At 36.1% G+C, this 27,896-nt stretch overlaps 1 protein-coding gene and 1 pseudogene across 50 annotated transcripts in view; both read left to right on the forward strand.

Annotated features, from left to right (window-relative positions):
* RIMS2 (regulating synaptic membrane exocytosis 2) overlaps positions 1-27,896 on the forward strand; it is a 526,738-nt gene that overhangs the window by 473,487 nt on the left and 25,355 nt on the right. The window lies entirely within an intron of this gene.
* Positions 1,519-27,058, forward strand: LOC107512180 (annotated as a pseudogene).

Here is a 27,896-nt window from a genome sequence, read left to right on the forward strand (position 1 = left end):
TTCCTGGCTCCTCATGTTAATATTTAAGCCTGTGGCCTTCCGTGTTAATACCTTCTGCCAGCTATACCCCTTTGTTCTTTTAGGTCTTACCTTACTCAGATTGCTGAGTTGCAGTGCAGAAAGGTTCTCCACTTAAGGCCAGATTGTTTTCCTTATCTATATTGTGGAATATTTGATATTCTATCTTCTTGTCCTTTTACCTATTCCAGGACCAAGCCAGGATCTAAAAAAGCCCTTGGAGCCTGAAAAGGCCATACCTCATGTGACTCCAGCAATCTGCTGGTATTTCCAAAATGCAGGAAAAGATATTCAAAGGAAAAAAGTACTCTGAAGGAAAATAGAGGAAGGAACCTATTTCTACAGGGAGGTCTGGGGAAAAGAAAGGATGAGAGAAATAATAATGACAAACTGAGAAATGGAACAATGCCATAATACCTCAAGTCTCAAGTTATGATTTTAATATGCTTTCTCTTAGAGCAAATCACAAGGTTGCCTTTGGAGAAAAAGTAATCTGTGCAAAAGTTATTATATGAATCATATGACACATACCTTTTTCTTCATAGACTTAATGAGGCAAAATTTTTGCAAAAATCTAAGTGTGGGAAATATATGTTCTTGTAAATTCCAAAAGAATTCAATGTAGGCACATAGTTCTTTGGTTTGTTGTTCAAAATTAATTCCTCTTCACTGTGACAATTTCTACTTGGGGCTTATAATATGAACAATATAATGACAATAATCTATAGTGTGTTTAAGAATAAATCTCAAGGAACATAGTGAAGTGACAGGCAAAGAGTTTCCTGCTGCTCGTAAAATAACAATGCGGAGTTAAAATAGCCTTAGAAAATAAATCTGTAAGTGAAACTAAAACGTTTAAAAGCTGGAGTCTTTTATTCCATCACTATGTTCAGATAGAGCATAGAAATGTAACTATTTATATTTAGATATGTACCTACTTGAAAACTAATTCTCTTGCTTTTAACATTAAAAAGAGCATATTGTGTGGTTCTTAAAGTTTTATTTGGAAACATGAAATCCATTTTGTTTGGCTGAAGATTTTTCAATTATGCCTGTGTTTTTATTGAATTATTTTTAATGATTTTGTCAGTCATTAATGAAATAAAATGTAATCATATTTTAGATATAGTATTTATTTTTTAGAAATCATGAGATTCTGTAGCAGTAAGACAGCCAGACTCTTTAAAACTTTGCTTTGGGAAAATTTATGGGGCTTGAATACGAAACACTTCTTTAATAGTGAATACCTTCTAGCACTACACATACTTCTTTATCAGACATTCTTATGACTTGACATTGAAATGGTATAGAGAGTTTTAAAAAATTTTTTTTATCGTGATATAATTATAAACTCACAGGAAGTCACAAAAATAATACAAGATGTTTCGTGTGTCCTTCATCCAGCATCGCCCAGTGGTAATAAAATACGTATGTGTGTGTATATATGTTATTGCATATATATATATATATATATACGTACACACATGTGTATATATTATATACAGGTATATTATATATGTATATATGTATGTATATACATTATACACACACAAACATACAGTAGTATAATGTCAAAACCAAGAAATCTAAATTGGTACAATAACGTTAACTATACCACAGGCCTTAGATGTGATGAGTGAATGTGAGGGGAAGTCTAGAAAGTTTTCCATATTTGATACTTATATAATAGGTTTAGTTGTCTAATTCTAATTAGGCTGCCATAACAAAATACCATAAGCTAGTGGCTTAAACGTCATAATGTCATCATATTGGGGGCTAATGCTTCAACATACGAATTCAAGGGAGGGACACAGTTTAGTGATGGTGGAAGTATTTATCAAAATAAGGAATTCAGGTAAGGGGAGAAATACCATTTTCATCCTGAGAATGATTTTTGAAATGCCTGTGGAGATAGCCAGGAGGCAGCTGATACACCAGTCAAAAGTTTAGGAAACCGGGATTGGCCACCCATGTGAAATAGGAGATCTAGGAGTCATCGGAAGTGATCATGTGCATACAATTGGAATTAATGGAGCTTAACACATCTGTTCAGTAGAAAAATGCTTATTGGTTGGTAATGAAAGTTACAGAAAGGAGAGTTCAGCTTGGGGACCCCTTTTGTTTAGATGAAGAGGGTGTGTGTATGTGTTTGTATACAAAATCCTCTAAATATGAAGTTGATATTATCTTTACCATTTTTGTCTTTACTATTCAAGCTCCAAATGTTTGATTCTAATCTTCCAAATGTATTCAAATTTGTCTATATTTCTCCTTAAGTTTAGCACTGAAAAGTGAGTGAGGTTCTGAGTGTTCACTGACTGTGTGATACAGGGTGAGCTATCACCTTTTCTTGAGATTTGAGAGTATACATTTACTTTGTCAGCCTAAGAGCACACTGACTTTTTTGAGTAACTACCTAACAGCCCTACCATTTCATAATTTCAAACCATCAGAAATAAGAAAGACACAGTTGCCGCTATCAGGTTTTGAGTTGTAGTGGGTGGCAATTATTTTAAAAAACTATTCCTGCAGTATCTACCTTTCCAGACATTTGAGGAATGTTGTATTTAATCTTTCTCTTCCCTGTTCATGGGTTTCTTTTAATCTTTTCCTCTTCTGGGTTTGGAAACAGTAGGAAAGGTGGTAATGTATAGGATCAAGCGAAGATATGCAGGCATACCTTAGGAAGGACCAGAGGAGACAGAGTTTGTTACCTAAAATATCCTGCCTTTTAAAAGCAGAGTCTTTTAGCAAGATCTAATTTTCAGTATTTGCTACTAAAAAAAAAAAAATCCATTATTAAGAACATAGTCACTATTCCTATGGGATTTATGGTGGACTACCCGAGACAGTAATGATCAAGTCTATCATTCTGAGTCTTATTTTTGTAGAGGTTGTGCCACAGCTTTTGCCTATGAAAGAAATAGACTAGCACAAAAAATATAGGTGTTTGTAAATTCCCATTTTTATGAATTGGCATACTCTACCTAATAGGTATTTTTGTGATGAAAAATAATCTTCCAGTTCTCCCATTTCTTATATATGGGTTTCAAGACCTTGGTTTATTAGACCAGCAAAGATCTGATTGAGTAAAGTGAGGCACTGTGCATGCTAGAATGGGTTTTTTGCTTTTCCAGGAAACAATTGAACTTAAGACCAAAAGATAAAGAGATTTAGGAGAATGCATTGAAAAAGACACCTGACTTAAAAAGCCAAAGAGATTATTTGGAAGCTTTATCTACTCCAAAGAAATTATTATCTAAGTGCAGATTATCTTGCATACATCAATCTTTAACCTTCTAATAGCTGGCTATTTTTAATTTGTGAATAATATGTAATCAGGTGGTACAATGAAGTTTTGTTAATTTAGAACCGATCAGCACAGCCCTCTGGCAAACTGTATTGAAGTAAATTATTCTACATCCTGGAAAATAAGTTCATTTCTCAAGAAAAGCAGTTATGCTAGAAAAATGTTTGTTCCTAGAAGAATTAAAACTAATGAAAATTTTTGCTGAAATACGTATGAGCCAAAAAAAAAAAAAAATGTAGTTTTACTGCTAAAAGAGAAGTTAGAGTGTTGATGCAGTTAAGTGATTTTTTTTTTTTTTTTGACAAGTTAATTCATTGGTAAGAGTTCTTTCAATTGGCAGGCATTTATAAAATCTGGTGGCAAAATCAAGAATCAAGAGTATCAGCTTTGAAATGATTGGGTTGTTCGTTCAGTACAATGTATCTGGTGGTAATTATTTAGTTCTGAGTGAAATATCTTAAAAATGCATTCTTTGTTAGGTAAAGTGCTATTCTGAATCATTTTATAATGTTATATTACAAGCAGAAGGAAAACTCATTTGATAATATTTGTGACTAAGAAATTCCAATATAAGAAAATCATAAAAATCTATTTTGATAGGAAAATTATAATATGCATCCCTGAAATTTCAGGAGAAAAACTTTTTTTGCTATTTAAATAACAGTATATCTTTATTCTTCTGTATAAAACAGTTGAAGATATAAATCTTTATTCCCCCTATTTTAAACGTATTATCTACCATGAAAGTGGTTCACCTTGTGCCACATATGAGTATCATTAAAACCAAAATTGTTGCTCTATCTACTTCACTTGAATGAAATGTTAGAACTTTTCTTTCTTGAGATGAAAACCTGGAATTTAACACTGAAAAAATCCATGTGAAACTTTTTCTCACCATCTCAAGTTCAGCTTTCGGTTTTCTTTATTTTAGCATGAGTTACCCCAATGTAAAATTGCGCATTCATTCATTCCTTCAACAAATATACCTTGAACACAGTACCAGGAACTGAGGATACAGCAGTGAATAAGACAAATACATGGTACCCACCATCATGTGGATTGCGACCTAGCTGTAGGGACGTGTGATGTGTAATCACACCGCGGAGTGGTTGAAAGGAGGCAGCACAAGGAAACACTCAGAGAAACTGGGTGGCGAGGGGTCACACGTCCACATTGAGAGGAGAGAGGCTCTTCTCCCACACCCTTCTCTCTGTTCAATTCCCTTCAGGCCCCATTTTCCTCCCTCCGTCTGGTAGAATAGTTATTTTCATATGTTGAACATGTACCTTCAGTGTATGTATGTGTGCTGTGCTCTTGTAAGATGTGCATTATTTTTTATATATGTGTATGTATTTATGTATGCATTTTTAATTTACATTCTCTTTTTACTTTTTTCATTGAACATTGTGGTTTTCAGAGTATCTATGTGTGTATTTAGTCCTATATTTCTAATTTGCTGTGTAGAACCTCATGGTATGCTTTTACCACATTTTTCCTCTCTGTTCTTCCAATGCTGGACATCCAGATATACTTCAATTCCTGCAGCCACAAATAACACTGAAATGAATATCCTCATATATCTCTCCTTATGAGCCTGGGTGAGAATTTCTTTTACATATGTCTTCATATTCCCAGAAAAAGATTTATCAAGTTTTTCATATGTGTTTAATTAATTTGGCCAGGTTCTGCCAGCTTCTTCACCAGATTACCTGCTCTAGTCTACTCTCCCACCAGCAGTGCATTATGGTCTCTACATCCCAATATCCATGCCAACAATTGGCATCACTTCCTAATTTCGATATGCAAATATCATATTAGCATGAATAATGATTAGCATGAGTCCTCTTAGCAATGAGTGATTCCTCATCGTTATATTAACTTGCATTTCTCTAATAACTCATGAGTTTGAAAATCTTTTTAGACCCATCAATCTTTTTGTTTGTTTTATGTAAATTGCTTGTTCCTAATTCTTGCTCATTTTTTAATTGGGGTTTCTATCTTTATCTTGTTGGTTTTCAAGATTTTCTAGTATTAATCACTTCTTTGGTTTGAGATTACACGCATCTCCATATCTGTTACCTGGAAGATTTTTTTTTATTATTATTATACATGTGGTGAGACCGGAATCTCAGCGAGACTCGCAGCCATTAGGCAGTGTAGGCAAAGCGCCTACAGCCTGTGAAGGTCTTCAAATGGCCTTTTCCACTGTAGCCTTTTTCAGCCTGCTTAGAATAAATTTCCATAGCAAATATCAATATTATGAGAGTTTTCTTCTTTAAAAAATTGCCAAAATGCCCCGATATTTCACTTTTGTATCTGGTTCTTTGTTGCATGTGATTCCTCTGTAACCTTCAGGCATTACAACTCCAAAATTCATGTTTTGGTGCAAGGTTTCTGCAAATAGCTTACCAAGATTATGAGCAGTTAAGATTTCAGAATTTAAAGATGTTGTTGGGCATTATTTATACTGTATGAGTATATAACTTTTCAAAATCTTCATGGTGATTTATAATCAATGATAATTTTTCTCAAAAACATTTTTATATCAAGACCGAATATAAAAATAAAACAAATATTTTTGAGCTATTAGACATAGGGTAGGGACATGAGGGTGAATGGAAAGAATTCAAATAAATAAAACCTAGTGTTCTTTTTAAAGTTTAATTGAGTAAATTCACTCATTTATTAGTAAATTATTTGTGCCGTGTACTAAATTGATACCTAACATAGGTATCAATAACTATTTGATGAATTAATGAATGAAAGAACATAATTATAACATAGCTTAAATACTATGTGGTAGAAACAGACTCCAGATGGTATCGAATCTCAGAGAGGGGGCACCTAAGGAGGAGACTAAGGATTATTCCCGGGGAGATGCCTGAACATACATGTAGAAAGTATCTAGGTAAGAGAGGAGAAAAAATGACATTTCAGATACCCCACTTTCACATACATACAGAAGGTAAGACGTAGCCCGGAATATGCCAGGCAACTCATACAACTCACACGGTATTGCTGGAGCTAGGAGTGAGAGACAGGAAGAAGCAAGAGAGGAAGATGGATGGTAGGCATGCCTTTTAGGCCAAGAGAAGGGAAACTGCTGAAAAGTTTTAAGCAAAGCAGTGACACAGACTAACTTGCTATTTAAGTAGATCATCTGGCTTCATGAAGGATAGATTGGAAAGTGCTTAGATTGAAGAAATAGTAAACCAAATCTTGAGGTTTGGGCAGTATATCAATAAGCAGAAGAGATGCCGAGGAGCATCCAGTCACCAACATACAGTAGTGTCTTTAACAAGTTCTGTATTTGCACGGCTGCTCGGACCTTGAAATCATAAGCCTAGGGTTGGGAGGAAGGAAGCTTGAACTGAGAGGTGCTGGGGATGCTGTAGAGCGGGGCTCTCTTCCCGAGGACCCTGACTCACAGTGTGCAGTGTGCCATGAAGAGGGATGTGATGAACCTGGGCCCTACTTGATGAAAAGAAGTGAGGAGGGGGATGACAGGAGAAATTCCCAAGAAATGGCAATATTCAGAGTCAGACTAGAAGCTATATCGTGGTGCTGTGAGTATAAGGAATTAAATATGTTCCAGCCCCAGGATAAAGGAACAGTCAGGGTAGCACTTAGCACTGGCACAACAGACAGGAGGCGTTGAACAAGAAGATGCATTCCACACTCACTGCTGGACCCAAGTGGAGGGACAAAGGAAATGAGGAGCAAAGAGGTGTCTTGGGGGACAGTGAATAGAGTAGTGAAGCTTTATTAAAGCTGTTTGTGTTTGAAAAGTGGGAATAAAATTGTGCAGGTCTTTTAGTTGGAAGGCCTGAATTTCAGAATTGATAGATTAGATTTTGTCCTATCAACTCAGTAAAAGTTTGTTACTTTGTTGTTTTCCTTAGAAAGTGGTTTGATAAAAACCTCTTCTAGGAAAATGAAACTGACAAAAATGTCCAGGATAGGTTGAAAGGGAGGGACTGGAGGCTGGAATGCCAATGGGCCGGCTGGGAAAGAATTCACGCCAAGTTCAGCAGGCTGGGGCCAGGGCAGGAAAACTGGAAATTGAAAAGAAGTATTTACCATATGTATTTTTAAATCTGAGTTGGTACCAGTGTCAATAGTCATTGTGATCTTAAAACTATGCCAATGTGTACTGAGACAAAATTTTGATCCTAGTGTAAGAACTGATTTTTGAAATAACTTCAAGAACATTTTTCAATACATTTACTTTTTGTTTTATTTTTTTAATACTTAACATAGGTTTAGAATCATAAATACATATTATATTAGATTTATGGGAATTTTAAATCTTTAGGTAGATTAGCGTTTCCAATACTAGTTTAGTAACAACATGTAGGGTTTCTGTAGTCTCCCAGAACTATCACAAAATTCTCGAAATATTCTCAGAATAAATTTTGATTCCTCTCTAATATGCCATTAATGATATCTAGGAGGAAGAGATGGTCATGAAAGCAAATGAATGATTAAGGAATATAAAGAATTCAACATTATAGATTTAAACAAAGATGTTGGATTAAGACATTTTAGAAATGCAAGATTTTACACTAAAATTACATTTAACTAAGTGGCTAGAAAATTACACAGTTAAATTTTAATGTATTCAGTACTTAAAATAGGCTTCTACTACTGAACACTTCAGTTGATGAAAGCTAGAAATGTTTTGATTTGCTTCCTAGTAAGTGGAAGTATAAAAGATGTGTTGAGAACATCATTTACTTTGGTGAATTCGATAAACTATAATTGCATTTTGTAGAGCATTTTAAACATAAAAAATGTAACCTGTGGGTAATGATTTAGAATGCTAATGAAGAAAAATAAATTCCAAAAGCCACAATTCATAGTAATAGTAGTCAGATGATTCATTCACATTCACCACAGAAGCTAATGTTAGAAGTTTTAATTTTAAAAATATTTTCTTTAAAAGAATTATAAAATAAGAATTAAAGTATACCTGTTCGTAATAAACAGCACCTTTATCAGAATTTATTTAGATAAAATAGTGTCCTTAGAAGCAAAGCAGTGAGCTAGGCCCTGATCATTGTGATTGGCTCAGGGAATTCCAATGATATCATCAAAAAAGAAAGTTAAAAAGTCTTATGTATATAAAAATGTAGTGACAAGGTTGCTTTTAAAGAGACTATATAAATAATTTACCTTTGTTTAACTGGAAGCATAATATCCACCATTGGTGTAGAAACACCAATTTTTAAAACAGCAGAAGTTATTAGAAAATAACATTTGATTTATCGACATTCACTTTATAGCTAAACTACTATGATACAAAGAGATGTGCATGACTTATTGGGACAGCAAAATTGTACAAGATGCTTAAAAATGTAGGCTAGATCTAAATGATGCTAAGTAAATACAACTTTTTGAAAGAGACTGGTGAAAGCTTTTGAAAGCATTATAAAGCTAAAGATTATAGGAGACTTAATTTATCTCAAAGCATATTATGTCACTTTGCCAGGGCTGTCGTAATAAAACACTGCAGACTGGTCATTTATTTTCCCACAACTTTTGAGACTGGAAGTCCTCTCTCCTTGACTTGCAGATGCCCAGCCTCTTGCCACCTATTCGCGAGCTCTTTTCTCTGTGCTCTGTACACTCTCGGTGTCTCTTCATGTTTCCACGGTTTCTTCTGATAAGGACAGCAGTCGTATTTGATTAAGTCCCCACCCTAACAACCTTATTTTAACTTAATCAACTCTTTAAAGACCCTCTCCAAATACAATTACATGATGAGGTACTAGGGGTTCGGACTTCAAAATATGACTTTTGAGGAGACGCAATTCAGCCATAACACCTATGAAGTAATATCTTCTTATAAGAGATATAGATCACAATACATTTTCTTCAATTTGCTAGGAAAAAGTATGGAAGGAAATGTAAAGGATGGTGTCGAGAAGTACAGAAGGTTGAGGAACAGATTTCTCAGATATTTAGGAGAGAAGTGTAACTGATTACCTTCATGTAAAGTTGTACTTATGGACAGAGATTACACCAGTACTTTCTGGTTTTCAGATCTTCAGAATACTGTCATTCTCCCCAGTCTCCCAAATACAAAATTATTTACCAGGCCTAGAAACTAGGAAACATTTATGGTTCACTTAATATAATTATTAAATTCTTTTACCGGAAACAATTTTGGGAATAGAAAATTACATACATGTTTAATGCCACAAAATTTTATTAATATAGGGCTATTTTATTTAGAAAAGAATTATATCAGAACAGATGCGTTAAAGGATTTTTTAAATAGTAAATTTCTTAAACCGTTATATCTCATAAATATATTAAGGCTGAAATGCAGAAATCTATTTAAATGATCAGATGAACTCTGTTAAGAGAGCAACTTAGGACCATGCAAAATACATAGCATTTTCAGCACAAGTTTTAAAAGTTATTTTTCATGCTGCTAGAACCTATATTTTTTTAAATTTTAATTACTCGATGAAATAACTGAAGTAATTAATCTATTAGAAATTACTTCTAAAGCATTCAAACTTTGAGTTTTGCTTTGGTGACTTATATAGACAAAGGCTATAGCTACTTCTCAGTTGAGTAAGGGAAGAGGAAAAGCCAGTAGTTCAAATATTTTAAATTGTAATTTCCTGCACCTACAAAGTTGCTCCATAGTCAATATGGCAGAAGCAGTTGAAACAGAAGGACCTTTCGCTTCCCCTTCCACTCATGTGAAAATGCTATATTAAATATAGCAAAATCATTTAGGGGCATAAATTTATCCCAAGTTCATCTGGCTACTTGAATAAAATAAAACCTGTGGTCATTTATTCACATATGCCTTACATTAAAATATATAAAAATATACTGTATAGTAAGTGTCCTGTATTGTGAGCATGTCTACACAATGTTAGAGAAAATTCAGAACTTTTGTAAATGCATGTTATGTTTAAGTAGTTTTTGTAACATTCACATTATAGTCATGAAGAATGCAAACTAGATGATAAACATGTTCTAAAAATGGACTTAATCACCTTGAGGTGACCGCTTTGTCAAGCTTGATTTAGTCAAGAACTCATCTTGTCTAACACGATACCGTTATAGTAACGTGTAATATTTGTGTATCACATTCTTCCTCTGCCTCAGAGGAGTGTTGCACAGAGCCTGGTGTTAAATTTCTGTGGACAGTATTATTGAAATTTGAATATATTAGAAATATATGCACAGATGGTTCTCTAATATACAAATGTGTGACTGAAAAATTGACCTCAACCCCTCAACCTCTACCTCTAGAACATCTGATTAAAAAAAAAAAATTACTTGGCCTTTTTAGCAAATCTGTGTTCGGTTTTAGACGACAGGGAGAAGCTATAACAAAGCTAGAACTCAGGAGAACTGGGCCTAGGAAAGTATCATAGGAGAGGTCTGTTTGTGAGAAAATTTGTCAGTTCCAAATCATAATCCTGTGATAAATTTGCTTAGATACTTTTAAAAATCACTTTTAACACTGCCTGAAATGTCACCAATTAGTTAAGGATATTGTTTGAAAATGAAAGTATGTCTGAAAGATAAATTCATTCTACCCATCTACTTTCATCCTAAAACCAGCCTGGTATTAGCAGTACTTCAAGGGTAGAAGTCTTATTGGAGGTAGGAGGATATAGAGCTGATCATTTGGAATTTCTGAGCTTCATATTTACTGTTAAATGAAATAATTCTCACAACAACCTATAAGATCATTATTATTATCTCCTATTTACTAATGAGAAATCTGAGACATAGGGAGTTTAAGTAATTGCCCAAGGTCATACAGCTAGGATGTAGAGGGTCTGGGATATATACCCAAACCCATCTCATTTCAGAGTTTACACCCTTAATCACTGTGCCTTCATGTCTCCTGAGTAAGCATAACTAAACATCTGACCGGTTTGGAGATGCCCCAAGGAGTAAGGGGGCCAACCATTCAGACAGTTACCTGTATTCCTGTCCCTTACAAGGGGGGATAGAGAGTGGGGACTCAGTGCTGTATGAAACGAAGCAGAAAATTTGAAACTGCAAACTATTAAAGCTGGAAGGGAGATCAATGACCATCTGTATAGACGGTACAGAAAAGTTATCTGAGCTCTTCAGAAAAGAAATCAAGGGACAGAGATGAATGACTTGACTAAAAGCATGTGTCTGTTAAAGAGATATCTAGTTATTGATGGTCTCAGAACAAAAACAAACCTCCTTTCGACATACGAAACTTGAAGTATCTGCCAAGGGCCCAAAAGACAGGATAAAGGTTCAGTGTCACAGAGTTTCTCTTGTTTAAAGGGGACTAAGAGCTAGGCCTGCCTGACTGTTTCTGCCAGACCCAGCCCATCTCTCCATCGTGGGTAACCAAGGTCTCTGTCCAGCTGCAGAGCTAGTCCATGGGGATTAATAGCTTTACTGGAGGGCACATGAGAGGTGAAATTAAAACAAAATTTTAAATTCTGAAATCCAGTATAGTATATTCCGAATGGCTGTGTAGATAGAATCTAATAAGATTACATTAATAATGTAATTAACAATAGAATATTACACTTAAAGTACTAGATATTAAATAATGATGAGAAAAAACATTTGATGACTTGTCTCATGGACCTGAGCTTCTGAACTTACACCCACTTTTTTCTTTGTGGGAATATGATAGTCTCATTAGTAATAGCAGCTCACTTCATAGATGAGTCACAGGTTCTTTGGGGAGGTAGGTGTAAGTTTTAAAGCCCTCTTCCAATGACTCTTGTGTTGCATGATCACCAAATTATGATACTGCGATAAAGAATTCCTGACCAGAGGTAGGGTACATTTCATGAGACCTGAAAAATATGTTTAGTAGGAATTGACTGACCTTTACATAGTTCTCTTTAAAGTGAAATATGAGAAGTAAGGAGAAAAGGGTCTATTTAAAATTGAAAAACACTTTCCGTGGTGGGTATCAGTATGACATAATGAGAAAAACCACATGGAGAAAGATGCTCAGTGATTTGTTGGCGTAAATAATAGAAACTGGATACCACAGGGAAGTCCTACAGGGTGATAAACAAGGGAAGCCTGAAATGGGAACACAAAGCGGAAATATAAATTGAGAGAGGATTGAAACTTGGAGGGATAAGAGTTATGACTAAAATATCAGGAAATGGTGTATCTTCCTCAATATAAACAAATATTATAGAAAGAAAAATGAGGAAGAGGTGCTGTTTGAAAATATTTGTACATGGATCTGAAATTCCATTAACTTGACGAGGGAAAGCCAAGTATAAGCACCAAAGTGATAGTGAAAGGAAACGTTACATAATTTCAGGTTTAATACAGTCTAGAGGATAAGAGTCTTTCTTGAAAACATCATAAAACTATTACAGAAGTAAAATGGAGTGGTTAGAAAGTTTCAGATATCTGAACATTTGCAGAAGCCTTTTTTGGTATCCATCTGGACTCCTTTGAACAGCAAAGAAGAATTGATGAAGAGCAAGTATTAGTTATCTTAGGAAAAGGAAACCATATTTTCATAGAGTTCAAAAATGTCACCTTTCAATTCTGTGATTTCTATCCATACCTTTATTATAACACTTAACATGTAGGAATGTCTGTTTTATGGTTCTGCTCCCACGAAATGGTGAGCTATTAATGGAAATAGTATCTCTCATGGGTTTTTGAGTCTCCAAGACCTATTATAGTACCTCACATATTGTAGATACTAAATAAATGTATAAGAAGAACATGGTAATAAAATAAAAGAAGGGAAGGCAATAGGCTTAGAGTGACAAGAGAACTACCTTTAGGACTTAGCTCAAACATAGCACCTTCTTGCTGAGGGCCATACTGTCACCTCCCACCACCCTGATTCCCCTTACTGTACTCCCTTACCGTGCTGTAATACCGCTTTTCCATAACACATCATCTTGTAACTATTATACAATTTACTGATTTCTTTGTTGTTTATTGACTGTTTATCTCTGCTAGAATGTGAGTTTTGAGGGGACAAGGATCTTTGTTTTGTTTACTCATGCACCTGGTAAATATCTGAAAGACTGTCTCATAGAAGAGGAATCAAACTCCTTGTGTATATATCTGAAAGGTGCCAACCGGTAATATGTTGAAGTTACAATTATACTATTAAGTCTAACTCAGTTAGACTTAAGAGGAATGGTAGGGGCTTAAAAATACAGTTTTGACAGTAGAATAAAAAATGGACTTGATTCTAATCTTCAAAAAGCGAGAGGGGAGGATATATAAGAAACCATTTAGGCTGAGCAAGGAGCTTCTGTTAACTATATATATTTAAATACCAAAGAAAGACCGAGAAAAAGAAAGACATACAATGATAGATGCTGGCAAATGGGGAGGAGGTGTGGTGTAGTTCTCTAAGTACAATACCAGATGCTAAAAGGCCAAATGACCTGCGGATTTTTAGTATAGGTAGAGCCACAGGTGGAAAGGAGACAGGGAGAGAGGCTAAGTCTGGAAAACAGAAGGCTGTGGAAGAAAGTAATAGCTGTCTTATAAATAATTCAAAGCTTCCCTATGAAAAAGGCTTTTTCCGTACCAGTCATAGAATGTGAAATTATATCTATCACCTCTGCTGTACCTTGGAATTTTACTGGGCTTTTGTTGGGAATGAGGGTTCTATAGTTTGAATGAGAGAGCTCTAGAGTAAAATTAAAGGAGATTTTTAAAATTGAATATAGTAAATACTATATGTAAAAGATTTATTCCTCTCCTGATCCCTGCATACATATGCTGCTTTTTTTCTTTAATATCACTGGAATCCTTCCATTGAATTCAAAATGCTCACGTTCACCCATGGACTTTGGGTTGCTGGGTAACACGCAAGCATTGCATCTGGCCTTTGGACAGTGGCAGGCTGCCCCCCTTACTGTTCTACTCTCAAGTTCTACTCCTTTAGCTAAAATTGACCTTTCACGGCCAATGCCAACTGATATGCCTGAAGCCGTATGTCCTAATAGTTTAAATAACCCGTAAGGAGCTCAATTCAATTATGTACGGACAATGCGGCTCTGATATAGACATTCCCTGGGTCAGGAGTAAATTGATTGACTTTGCTATCACATGTCTGTTAAAATAAAACTTCATTGTGAGCTTTAAAACTTAATAAATCCTTCCTTGGATATTTGACATTATATTACTGAAAATGAGAAGCAAGATTTTAAGCTCGTTCAAAACTGGAAACTCATAAGCAAAATTCTATTTTACATTTTATTTTACTACATTAACTCAACAGGGTTACGAGAGAGTATGCAGTAGTAGATAAAACAGATAATCTTTGTTCTAATAGAGGATTCAGTCGAGGGATGGAGAGAGAACAAAATATAAACATACATTTATAAATAAAAAGAAAAACCATATTATATGAGAGAATAATATGGTTTTTCTTTTCATGATGTTATCATAGAGGTATATTTCTTTAGTGGAAATATACCTTCTTCTTTAGATTGGATGGCCAGGAAAGGCCTTCTGGCTGAATCCTAAGGTATGAAGAATCAGCCATGACAAAAGATAATGAGGCAGAAAAGAATTTGGCCTCTTTAAGTAACAAACCATTGTGGTTGCAGCCTGCTAATCAGTGGGAAGTGTGACTTGAGATAAAGCTGAAGAGGCATGCCAGCCCTTCAAAGCAATGACATGTTTGTATTTTCTTGTAATCCCAGTGAGAACACTTTGACAGGTTTTTAGGAGGGTAGTGTCATGACCCAACATATATTTTTAAAAGATAATACTGGCTGCTTTATGGAGAATGTCTTAGGGGCAAAAGTGAAAGTAGCTTGGAATAAGATTAAGAGAAATGGGTAGATAGGAGATATTTTAAAGGTAGAATCAGTGGGATTTCATGGTTGGATGAGACGTGGTACACAGTAAAGGAAAGTATGGAAGGAAAGAGAATGTCCACATTTTTGGTTGAGCAACTATTTGGTGATGATCTCATTTATTAAGAGAGGGAAGATAAGAAGAAAAGCACATTTCTGTGGGAAAAAAATTGGGAGGTCTGTAAGATAAGCTAGTGGTGATGTCAGATAGACAGTTGTCAGCCCTGCAACTCAGAGGAGAGGTCTCTGCTCAGTAATAAATTTGAGCAAATCTATATGGTTTATAAAACTGAAAATGGAATTAGAGGAAAAAAATAATGAGAGAAGAAATCCCGAACCCTAAGGATGTGTTATAGATGCTCACGGTAGAAATCCGATAGAGGCGATGAGGTCAGCCAAGGGCAGAGTGGCCAACTCTGTAGAACACTGCTCAGGGACAAGTAAGATGGGGACTTGAAAGCCCCACTGGATGTGACAACAAAGTGGTCGTTTTGAACCTTTTAAAGAGCAGTTTTATTTTCAATTTATTACATTTTTGTTGGTTTATTCTTTTTTGTGTCATTTTGTACTTCTGTAATTTAATGCTTTTGCGTGTGTGTGATAACCAAAGTAATTTATCTCCAGATTTCCCCTTTAGTTCCATTTTCCTGTTGAATACTGTGCTTTTCCAGAATTGTGTGTTCTACAATTGTAGAGCCCTACAATTTATCAAGTTAATGTCCTGTGATCTTGAAAGTGTGTCATTATTATGGGCAAAACAGGAGTACTTAAGTTGTCTTTATTTTGCTTTGGTAATGATAACTTAAATGCTTTTGAGCTGTACACACATGTTCCAAATACATGCTGGTCTGTTATTATCTCTTTATTTTTAATTACATAGTATTACTTAAGCTATTTCTTTAGTTTTTCTATACTTATCAGTTCAAATAATAATTAGTAATTGGAAGTAATAGATTTAACCGATGGTCAGTTAATTAGTAAATCATACTATCTGCTATTTCTCCTGTTTAGCGCTGTACATGCACATAATGGCATTCAATAAATATTTGTTAAATATTGTTTTATAATGAATGGTTGAATGGTCAATAGTTCTACTGTGCTAGCAGTTGTCTTCGTTAAACATTTCAGTAGATTACCTTTGATGGAAATATATTCATTGGCCCTTCATATATATTTTTGTAAATAATCATTCAACGTGCAGAAACATAAAAAGTTTTTAAACCCATGAGTTAACTATATAGGCTTCACCAGATCCTACCACCAATGGATATGTAGACTTTTATCTTTCTTGTACTTTAGCATCCTTGACCCCTGGACCTCGGACTGATACTGGTCCAGTCCATTGCCTGTAAGGAACCGGGCTACACAGCAGGAAGTGAGTGGCTGGCCAGCTAGCAAAGCTTCATCTGTATTTGCAGCCGCTCCCCAGCACCAGCATCACCGCCTCAGCTTCACCTCAGATCATCAGGCATTGGATTCTCATAGGAGCACTGGTCCCTGGTACCAAAAAGTTTGGAGACCACTGCTTTAGCACATGTGAAATGGGGCTAGTACTGACCTGTTTCATAGATATGTTTTATACATGATTGTATACTTGAGAATACATTTAAATATGTAAAACTATTTGAGAGAAGATCACTGTATTAAACAACAGTATTTTGCATTACACAGACATATCTAAAAATATGGGAAAGGTGAACCGCAGGAAATACTCTTTTCCTCTTCTGGGGACGGTGTCTACAGACATTTGGAATGGTCCAACCTTTGAGATACCGCCGGAAGCTGCCCTGCAATACATCCTCTAACATAAGTAGGCTGTTTCGAACCCCTGGTGATAGAATTATTTACCTTTATACCAGGAAAGTTGGGAAAGCCCCAAAATCTACACATAGCATGTGCCATGGCTGACTTTGCAGAGTGTGCTATGAGACGTAAAGTTCTAATGAGGTTGTCTAAAACAAAAAAACAAAAAACATGTCAGCAGGGCCTGTGTTGGATCCATGTGGGCAAATATGTCTGTAGCAGGCTTAACCATGCTTTCCTTATTGAAGAGCAGAAAATCATTGTGAAAGTGTTGAAGGCCCAATGATAGAGTCAGAAAGCTAAATTTAAAAATGAAGCTTTTTTGAGTAATAAAAGCAAAACAAAACAAACAAACAAACAAAAACCCATGGGAAATGCCTAGTATAAGAGCCAGAAAATTTAACAAGGATTCTTATAACATGTTAAACACTATGATTGACAAGACTGTGAATAGTTGCTTCATTGGCATATATTTTTTTAACTGGTGCACACACAGAACGTTATAGAAAACATAATTTGGAGAATTTTTCTTATAGTTATCATGATCATTATAGTAAGAAATACATATTGATAAATCCCATAAGGTTATTTAGTTTCCAAAGTTGTTTTACATTTTTCTTAATGGACTCCACTGTGGGAAAAAATATGATCTTTCTTTTTTACAAAAATCGTATTGAAATCAGTGATGTAATGTATAAGAAGCAAAGAAGAACTTCAGTTATAGGGGGATATTCCCCTTCTGGCCTTCAGGTCAAAAGTTCAGCGACAGATAAGTCTAAACAAAGGAGACATGGTGGTTCAATAAATCCCAGGTAGTCATAGGGTCAGAGTAATAATCAAAGTGAGACTGACTATCCCAAAGTAAAGTTGGGATAACTCTCTGGGTGGAGGTGCGACTCAGATCTAAGAATAATGAGGTGACTGGAACTCTGGCTCTGAAAGGGACTGGGGCAAGCTGTGTCTTAGAAGGTTGATTGACAAGAGGCCGTTCACCTCATGCTATGACAATTTTATTTACTTCAGAATGCTCAGGTTCTATGACATGCACCTTCTAAGTGGATATAGAAGGCAAAAAACTTACCCTTTATTGGCTCATCTTAATCTGAGAGCTGAAGTTGAGAATAAAAATGAATCATTTTTAATAAATGAAATTAGAAATACTACAAAAAATTTTATATACTGTTTTAAATTGTAGTTACCTTGAATTTCGAGAAAATGCGTAATGATTACTTTTTTAAGATTCCTGTCCTTGAGAAGTATCTTTGTGTTTATTCATATATAATATAAAAATTATTGATACGGAATTTTTATTTTGCTTCACCTAGAGGTGTAAGATGTCCTCATGTGAAAGAGCATAATTTAAAATGAAACAAATAGCTTATAATAGTGAATCATGAAGCAATGACTTTTCTAGACGTTAGATCAATGCCAGATATAACCACACAAAAAAATAATGCATAACAGAAAATAAGGAACTCAGAATTCTACACCACAGTTTTTCTAAGTCCAAATGCCAGTAAATGGTGGCTAGACTATAAATAAACATTTTTGCGTATTCAGTTACTGTAAATCATGCATCAAGACCTGTGACCCCTCCCCAAATGCCTTTTCACAATTTGTTGTCAAGTATGGGAAAGGAGGTGGGGATTTGAAATGCTACTCTGTTAGGTGGTTAAGTTATAGAATGAGTTTCCAAACAGTGGAATCCAAGTTGTAAAGCAGTGGTCAAGGAGAAGCATTACAGAATATTCCCTTAACTAGACACATTTTAATTTGCCTCTCTTTATGATTACTTGTATTTATTAGATTTTGTATGGCACCACAAATTATCCTCTTACTGAGATCGTTTTTTACTGGGGAATAGTTCTCTGTCTTTTTAGACCTGAGCTTCTTAGCTTATTGTGGGAATACAAGTAAAGCATATTAGCTGCAATCATTTTGAATTGAATTTTAGGACAGAAACCCATTTAATCTGTAGTGTTATTTTCAATTATGGAGTTTCAGATCCACAAGACAAACTGTTACTGAAAGATGTCTTGTAGCAGAGTGCCTTATGTGGTGATGAGTTGCTTAGTTTGCCTTCTAACTTGGCCACTTTGCGCACAGTCTTAACTGCGCACCAAACATACTGAGCTATGAATAGAGCTACCTTCAGGCAGCAGATCACGTATGCCCAGGCTCGATGGTGTTTGTGCTGTGTCTGTATAAGTTGAATGTTTTTCATGGTTTTTTTTTAATACTATGAAAAATCCTGCAATTTTTAATGCTTTGATAGAATCCTCATTCTTCTCTACTACCTTTGGTTTTTAACAACTGTAAATAACTTTGTAATAAATCTTATGCTTTCATATATAATGAAAAATAATTAAGGTGCCTGCAATTTAAAAATCAACTTGACAGTTAAGTCAAAATATCAATGAAAAATTTTAAGTTTTCTACTTTTCTGTTAGCATGATATCAAGCAGTATAAACAGTGTATAACCATTGATAGCCAACCAATATATGATTCATTTAAACAAAACGATAGTCAAAGGAAGTGTTTACTGCCATTTATGTTAAAGTGAATGCATGAAACTTAGCCAGTAAATGCAAAGAAGGGACAGGAACAAGTAGGAACTAGACTTCATTGTGGTTAAGAGAATTCATCTACTTTCAGTGCATACCTAATGTTGTTCTCCTCACACTGTGGTGCTGAGTAAGGAGTAAATGAATGGAGAGTAACTGAATACTGAATGAATAACTTAATAGTGAATGAATAAGGCAGATTAAATCACATACTTTTGATAAATATCGTGTAATTATTATCATTGGTACCTGAGACTTACATAAAATTTTTAGCTCACTAGGGAGTTTCTCAAATTTGGAAACGATCCTTACCACTGCCACTGCCCCAAAGGACTGGAGAAAGAGAAGCCCTCATGAGGGCAGCTAACTCTTACCATGTCCAAAGGTCTGGGAGGAGCGTAGATAGTATAGTTAGTATGGTCAAGTTAAACTTCTGTTTTTAATTTCTTTCACCCCTATTTTCTGCCCACCCAATATCCTTCAAGATGCAGCTCAGGTATTTCTTCTGTGAAGCTTTCTTTAGCCCATTCATTACTCTCTATTTTATGTCACTGGAGTACCTATAGAACCTATCACAAATATATATACTACTTATTCTACTATATTGCATTCATGTGCTTTTCTGTGTTATCCTTCTTACTCACTATCACTGTAAGATGGGGCAGATCCCCTCTAGGTGGGGACTTAAGCCAACGCCCACTGAGAGAGGGTCCTTTGCTTCACACAGGAAGGAATTCAAGAATGAGCCAGAGTCAGAGACAAAGAAAAGTTTATTAGAGAAGGAATAATGCTGTATAGAGCATGATCTTCTCTCAGAATTGTAAGAGACCCTGAGTGTTTGAGGCATTGGGTTTTTAGCTGTTTCTTAGTTTCTATGAAAAAACTACTGAGTATAGGGAATAAAGAATAGAAAAAATGGTTGGGTTTATCTTTAACTTGTGCAAGGTACAGCTTAAAGCTTTTGTTTTCCTTTTTTTCATTTCATAGTATGGGTGAGCAGTTGTTAGTAATCTCTGTGGCAGTCCTCCTTTGTTCTGTAGATTCCCACAGCCTGGCTTGATCGGGAGTTCTGAGTCTCACAGGGCGTAGCAGGCTCGGAATTCCACATAGTTTAATGTTTAGTCAATCCATGTAGTTCTCACACCTCTTCTCTATATCACCATCAGACTTTGAACTTCTTGGGAGCCAAACCCATGTTTTGTGTATATCTTACCCAAAGATTCTAGTGGATGGTCTGGCATATGATGCTCAGTAAATAACCGAATGAACGAGTAAGTGAAGGAGTGTGAAAGCCATCGTACATTAGAAAAGAAACTAGCTGAATGACTGGAATGTAACAGTATTTCATGCACCTCTCTTTCCCTGGTCCTAAACAAGTTTCTCTAAATGTCACCCTTTCTAGCCTATCTATAGATCTTTAACTTATCATTGGCTGATGTTTAATCTTATCGGTGAAATAAAATATTTCTCTTTTTATATGAATATTTTTGTTTTTCTTTGAAAATGATATTTCATATGGCTGTTTTTAAACTTACATAGATAGTGTGTAGAAGGTATGAACATTCTTTTTCTAAATGTTGGTATTATTTATCCAAAATGCTCGGTTTATGATTAACTCCATTTCATTTGGGGAAACATGCTTTCAGGGGTGAGCAAATACCAATAAATTGCATTTTTTATAAATGTTTATTTGCTATTTTCTCTGGAAGCTGAGTTTATGTGGTTTTGTCTGAAGTAATATCTGTACCGTGACTTCTAAAACTTCTTGAGGACATTAGTAAAAGTTTTGGATTCCTGGTGACAGCTAAATGAAGATTTATACAAATATGCCATGGAGTAAAACCATGCTAAAAGTGCCTGTTACAGATGGGAAAACAGTTCTTATTGGCCGTCCCATTGCCTAACTGTTGATATCAGTGGATTTCCTTAAGCAGTGTCACTTAGTAGGTAAGAGTATGAATTATAAGGCCCGGATTTAAGTCCTGGGTTTGCTACTTATAACAGTGGACACATTACTTTATAGAACTGTGCATTAGACTTCATGGGCTTAAATCCTGGTTTTATTTTTTAATAACCTATGTGACCTTGGGCAGGAGACTTAGCCTCCGTAACATCTCTGTCTTATGGTTGTGTGTTTCTAAAATGAGCTAATGTGCTGGTGTGTAATTGTTTAGAAAAACGCCTGGCATGCGGCAAGTGGGATATAAGTGTTCGATTTCTCCACTAGCATGAGAGCTCCATGCGTGTAGTGATTTGATCTTTGTCTATTTTTGTTCAATGCCGTATCCTCAGGGATTAGAATAATGCTTGGCATGTGGTAGGCACTGAATGTATATTTATTGAATGAATATGCATCACTTTTCTTGTCTGTGAAATGAGAATAAAGGCAGTAGCTACCTTACAGGGTGTTAATGAACATTAAATGAGGTAAAGTATATGACGAACATAACATTAGCTATCATCATTATTAAACATAAAGAGTTCAAATATTTGTTCTTCCCTATATTCTCTACCTCTTCTACTTTTGTGACTCATGACTTTGATCTTTAGTTTTTTCCCTTCATTCCTCATATCACTACTTTTTAGCCTGATTGATTAATACATTGTTTTGCTTACTTCCGTGGACATTTTCTATTATAAGATAAAGGCCAATATTATCATAAATCTCATTACAGAAATCATGAAAATACTGATCATTAATCTTTCTTTTTTATCTTTTTATACCCAAAACATCTTTTGACTTCATCAGCCTTCGTTAAAATTTTGAGTGTAACATCTTCTATTCACTTTTAAAATTTGCTGTGTAAACACCAAAAATGCTTTTGAAAACTAAAATCACAAAAGCTTAGAGTTTATTGTGCCATATTGACATTAAGCTGGGGATGGCCATACATTTTTGAAATGATTATATATATTTTGGATTTCATATTCAAGTCAAGAGTGATTCCCAAAGACTATTAAATAGTTTTAGTAATTTGGAGTCAATATAAAAACGTTGACTACATGGATTTTATCTCCCGTGACTGAGATGCAAAGATATTTTGTTACAGCAAAATGTATATATATTAGGATTCTGAGGCTTGGTTTTGAATAAAACAATCCAAAATATATCCATAAATATTTTTATTTAGCATAGAATGATTTGCTATAAATAGAAGTGGCCCAAAGTGGCAAAAGTAATTGACATCATTGTGAAGACCGAGGTAGAGATGAATCCCCATATTACCAAGAACAAATGTGTATCGAGAGGAAAGAGGTTAGTTGAGTCTACAGCGTGGCTCTATAATTTACCCTGAGCAATTCCTAGCTCTTCCACCAACCAGCCATTTCTGAGTTCATTGAAAAACATTAAATGTTGACAGAGTAACAACAAGAGTGCCTTTATTTCTTTTTAGCATATGAACATCGAAGCCTTACTATCTGTTTTTCTCTGCTACTTCCCCAAGGGGATTACTTCCTCTTCCCTTCACTAGTAGTTTGTGTTATCATCATCATCCCATACATCATTTCTAACATAGAAAAGGACAGGGCTTCCAAAGGCACAACTGTGTTCCTGATGGAACTAATCTGTGGTTTTGACACTGTATAACTACTTCATGTAATGAAGTATTCGTTTTTCATGTATTCACTTAAGTGACCAAGCCTCTATTTCAGGAGTAAACTAATTTAACATACTGTAAAATTTTAGTGATTTTTTTTTGAGAAGCAAGTACAAAAACTGATACATAAATGACATGTAATTTTCTAGGACTAAAATTTACATATGGCTAGGTAATATTGGTTATATTGGTATATTTTGATAAAAAAGGCAGATATAGATTTAACTTCGGTATATATAGTTTGGTATATAGGATGAACATTATGGTTTTAAAGATTTAGGTACAATATTTATTTTGAACCAATAATTTACTGTATAGTTCACCTTACATCCATCATCTGTGTTTTGTGTAAGTGTATGTTGTAAGATACCTGTGATACAGTCAATGCACAGGGCGCTGAACCTGAAATAAGGTAATCTGAGTTTTAGTCCTGCTCTGCCACTTTCTAGTTAAGCAAGTCACTTAATATTAGTGAGACCGTATTAGCTCATTTATAAAGAAGAAATAATAATGACACTCTCAGGATCGATGAAAGAATTAAGTAGCATAATTGTGTGATATGTTTTATATTCATCATATATAATCCTATGATAATATATGCAAGCTTTAGCTCTATATATATTTTCTTCAAAAAGATGATTTTTTATACTTAATGGTGGAAGCTTTTTTCAAGACCTTATTTTACTTTAGAAGGCAATTTATCATATATATTTATGACTCACTTTTTCTCTCATCTTCTGGTGAATAAGAAAGTTTAAAATAATTTGAATATGTATTATAATGATTCTGGAATTACACTTAGTTTTATATAATGACTATATAGGGGCCCATCATTTGAATACTACCTCCAAAGCCATTTGAATGTATATTCTGGTATGGAAGAATAACATTTCTAATCTTTTATCAGTAGTTTATTTTTATGTAAATTTTAAAGTTCTTTTGGGGATGATAGTACTTAGAATAGAATAAGGGATAATAATAAATAAATGTTAAAAGTATATAAAATATTAATATAATATTTATTATACATAGAAAAACAATTGAGCATAGGACTGAAAAAAGTGGAATCGTAAATTTTCTCATTAAGTTCAGTATATTCCACAAGTTATTCAAACTAGAGGTCTCTGGCCATTATTGTGGTTTGTCTTTCTGATATCTGTGTGCCAACACTCTTTTTTTTTTTTTTTTTTTTTTTCATTTAAAGCTTTCTTTCCTGAAATACGGGGATTTTCTTCTCTAGTTCACTCTAATCCTCCTCGTTCCACTCTTCTATCACTTGCCGATATCTCTAAGATCCTAACTATGGGGAAAATATCGAAAAGCTTCCCAGGACAACCTTGTTCTGAAACTGCAAGAGAGAAATGACGCTCATGTAGAAATAGGTGCGTGTGGACTATTCCAGACTAAACTCTTCTTGGCGTATAAAGCCAGGTCATTTAAAGCCAGAAGGCAGGGCTCAAGCCACTCAGGCATGACCATTGATTCAGTTCTTAGATTTCCTAAACCTATGTAGCCACTAATGGAAACCCAAGATACTCTTCTAAAATGACTTTCGGCCATCATTACAATGTCCCTGGATGCCAAAATAAAAGTTTTTAATCCCTGGCCAACATATTTTCCTAAGATTTCCCTACTCAATCCCTCTTTCTTGATATTTTCCTCTTGATCACAACTCAGTACACATACATGCACACACAAGCACATGCACATTCATATATATTTATGAAACAATACAATTGATGCAATAACTACACTCTGATATTTTTTTAAATGATTAAAACCTAATAAGTTATTTTCCTGACTCACTAAAAATTTTGGCCTGCAGTTTAAAAAAAAAAAGATGGCATTCAATAAAGTCCTTTCAGTTTCCAAAAATCTATGATTCTCGTTATTCTTACTGTGAAAATTTTATTTAATAAAAAAGTATCTGTACTCTGGATAAAAGCAATATGGTATGAAAAAGTGCTCATAGAATTTTGGGTCTTATCAGTGTTATATTGAAATGCTGACATTTTATGAAGGTGACTAATAAATAGGAAATCTAACTAAAAGAGTTGTAGGAGTATTAATGAGAAAAGACACAGCCTATCAGAAAAACAGATGCAAAAAGCGTGGATGATCCTACGTAAGCAAGCAAAAGTTGTTATTATGTGATAGCAATCTTATTTTTACTGAATATTTCCTAATTTTTATAAAGATTTGAGAGGATTATTACTTATATGCATTTTTATACCTTCAAAATTGTGATGTCCAATGGCCTAACTCGTTAACATACTTAGAAGGCCACATGTGATCCTTCCCCTTCTCTGCATCTTCTCTCTCTGACTTCCTTTCCTTCCCACTCTCTCACTGTACTCCAGCTACCCTGGCCTCTTTGCTGGTCCATGGACGTACCAAGATGCCACATCTTGGGGCCTTTACACTAGAGGTTCTCTGCCTCAAACTCGCTCTCCTTCTCACCTGTCTGAACGGCTAACTTTCACAACTTCTTCGAACCTCTGTTCCAATGTAGTCACCTTGACAGCCCTTCTTTCAATTGCAAACTCTCCCATACCCCTTATTTTTTCCCGTTTGCATTTATCCCCCTCATAACACCATATAATTTACTGATTTATTGTGTCTCTCCCTCTGTAGAATGGAAAGCTCCCAGGGATTTTTATCTGCTTTGATCACCGTGGTGTCCTGACTACCTAGTACCTGGCACATACTAGGAGCTTGATTAATAATAATTGAATGAGTGTTTTAATCTCTCAGTGTATTGAGCAAAAAACTTATGCATATATACTACTCAGGAAATACTTATTGCATGAAAGAACCATTTTAGATTGTATAATTTACGTTCTACAAAACACTTTTGAAAATCCCTGTTACACATACCCAGCAGTCAAGCTGTGACATAGGACTGAATAATTGCACCCTGCCTTCCCACCCCCTTGGGTAGGGAGCCTGAGAAGTCGAGTAGCTGTCTAAGGTTACAAGTGGGGTGTCTTCTGATTCCTGTGAAATGGAATTACGGTTGCTTTACTTTCTGGGATGGAGATTTGCAGTTTTCAGAATGGGATATGTTATTTCATTTACAAACTTTTGTTTGTGGCATATCTGTATTGCTTCCAAATTTATGTTGAAGATACTACCTTTTATTTAGATGTTAAAACTTTACAGTGTTTATTGTCATTCTTTGCAATGATAGGTAGCCAATTATTTAATTCAGAGAAAGAAAGCATTAAAAGTTCCTGAAATTAAAGCAATGTTGATAAACATCATAGTACTTTTTAGTGTTGATGTATTTCCAGGCTGTTGATTGTTTTCTAAACTTTTTTCCCCTCCGTTGACTTTGTGTCGTTTTAATAAAAGGTAAAAGAGAAAGCTTTAATCCTGGACTTTCATAGAACCTGTTAAAAATTGGGGAGCCTTTGTGTAATTACTAGGAGAAATTTTCAGTAATTCCCGTCTTTGCGTGAGGAGCTGTAAGAAATCATATGTGAAACCGAGGAAAGGGAAAGTGACTGCCAAAAATTTGCCTGATATATTACCCATCTGTGATGCCTAATGTAATTGCATGTCATTAATCACCATTCTCTGGCTTTAACCACGCGGGGAAGAAGAGGAAACAGCAAGAGGTACTCGGGTCTGAGTAGAGTAGCCCAGAACCTGCGGTGCGCGCTCAGGAGCCGCCAGCCCGCGGAGGTGCCGCCGCTCCCCACCCTCCCCCACTTCTCCGGCTGCTGATTGGCGGGGACCACAGCATCAGCAGCATCTCCCTACGAGCGGAGGGCTGCGAGACTCCGGCAGCCTCAGCCTTCGGGATCCTGGGCTCCCTGCTGGCGACACCTCGGACTTTCCCTGCGAGCAGCCGTGTCCGCGCCCGCCTGCACTTGCGTCCCCTTCTCTTGGCTCCTCCCAGCAAAGTGGAGGTCCCGGCAGCCTAGAAAGCCAGGTCTCGTCCGGCGGGGCCAGGGAGGCAGGGGTCGCAACCCCAGGGTCGCGCGGCACCATCTCGGCCCCCGAAGCGCAGCGGTCGCCGCACCCCAGCCGCCAAGACGCCTCGTATCTTGTACCGCGGGAAGAGCGGGTCTTCGTCCAAGATGGGCCGGCAGGGCTTGGGGGGCGCCAGCACTGCGGGGCGCTCCATGCAGCGCTCCCAGAGTCGGAGCAGCCTCTCCGCCTCCTTCGAGGCTCTGGCCGGCTACTTTCCCTGCATGAACTCTCTAGAGGAGGAGGAAGGTGAGACTCTAGTTGGCGTTTCTGTTTACATCTCGCGGCTCAGAGAGTCGGTGTCTGCGGGGCTGGCGGCGGGGAGAGAGCTCCAAGCAGCAGTGTCCCTACCCCCTCGGCTCTGGGGGACCGTGCTGGGGGCCAGAGAACCCCCAGAGCGCGCCCGCGGGGCCGAGGAGTTCCGTTCACTAGTTATTTGGAGAGCTCCACGGGCGGGCGCCGACTTGGGAAACGGCTTCCCTAGTGAAGTTGGACTGTCAAGTGCCTGGACGTGGAGTGAGGATGTAGGCTGGTGGGAGGCAGCGGGCCCCTGTCGCGTGTACTCCGCTCTGTTTTTGTTTACCGCAGTCTCAGTATTAGCTTTTGACCTCAAGAACAGAAATGCTCAAAAATTGAGGAAAGCAGCAGCAAAACTTTGAAATAGGAATTTCAAGATCCTGTAAAAACTCAAGATCAGATGAAGGGACGGGGTGATTCAATGGACAGATCAAAGGTTAACAGTACTGAAGGCTGTTTGTGCAGTGGGGACTTGGAACTTTGTTCGCACAGCAC

This window comes from Rousettus aegyptiacus, unplaced genomic scaffold (assembly GCF_014176215.1).
Source record: "Rousettus aegyptiacus isolate mRouAeg1 unplaced genomic scaffold, mRouAeg1.p scaffold_m13_p_15, whole genome shotgun sequence".
In the NCBI taxonomy this organism is placed as follows: domain Eukaryota; kingdom Metazoa; phylum Chordata; class Mammalia; order Chiroptera; family Pteropodidae; genus Rousettus; species Rousettus aegyptiacus.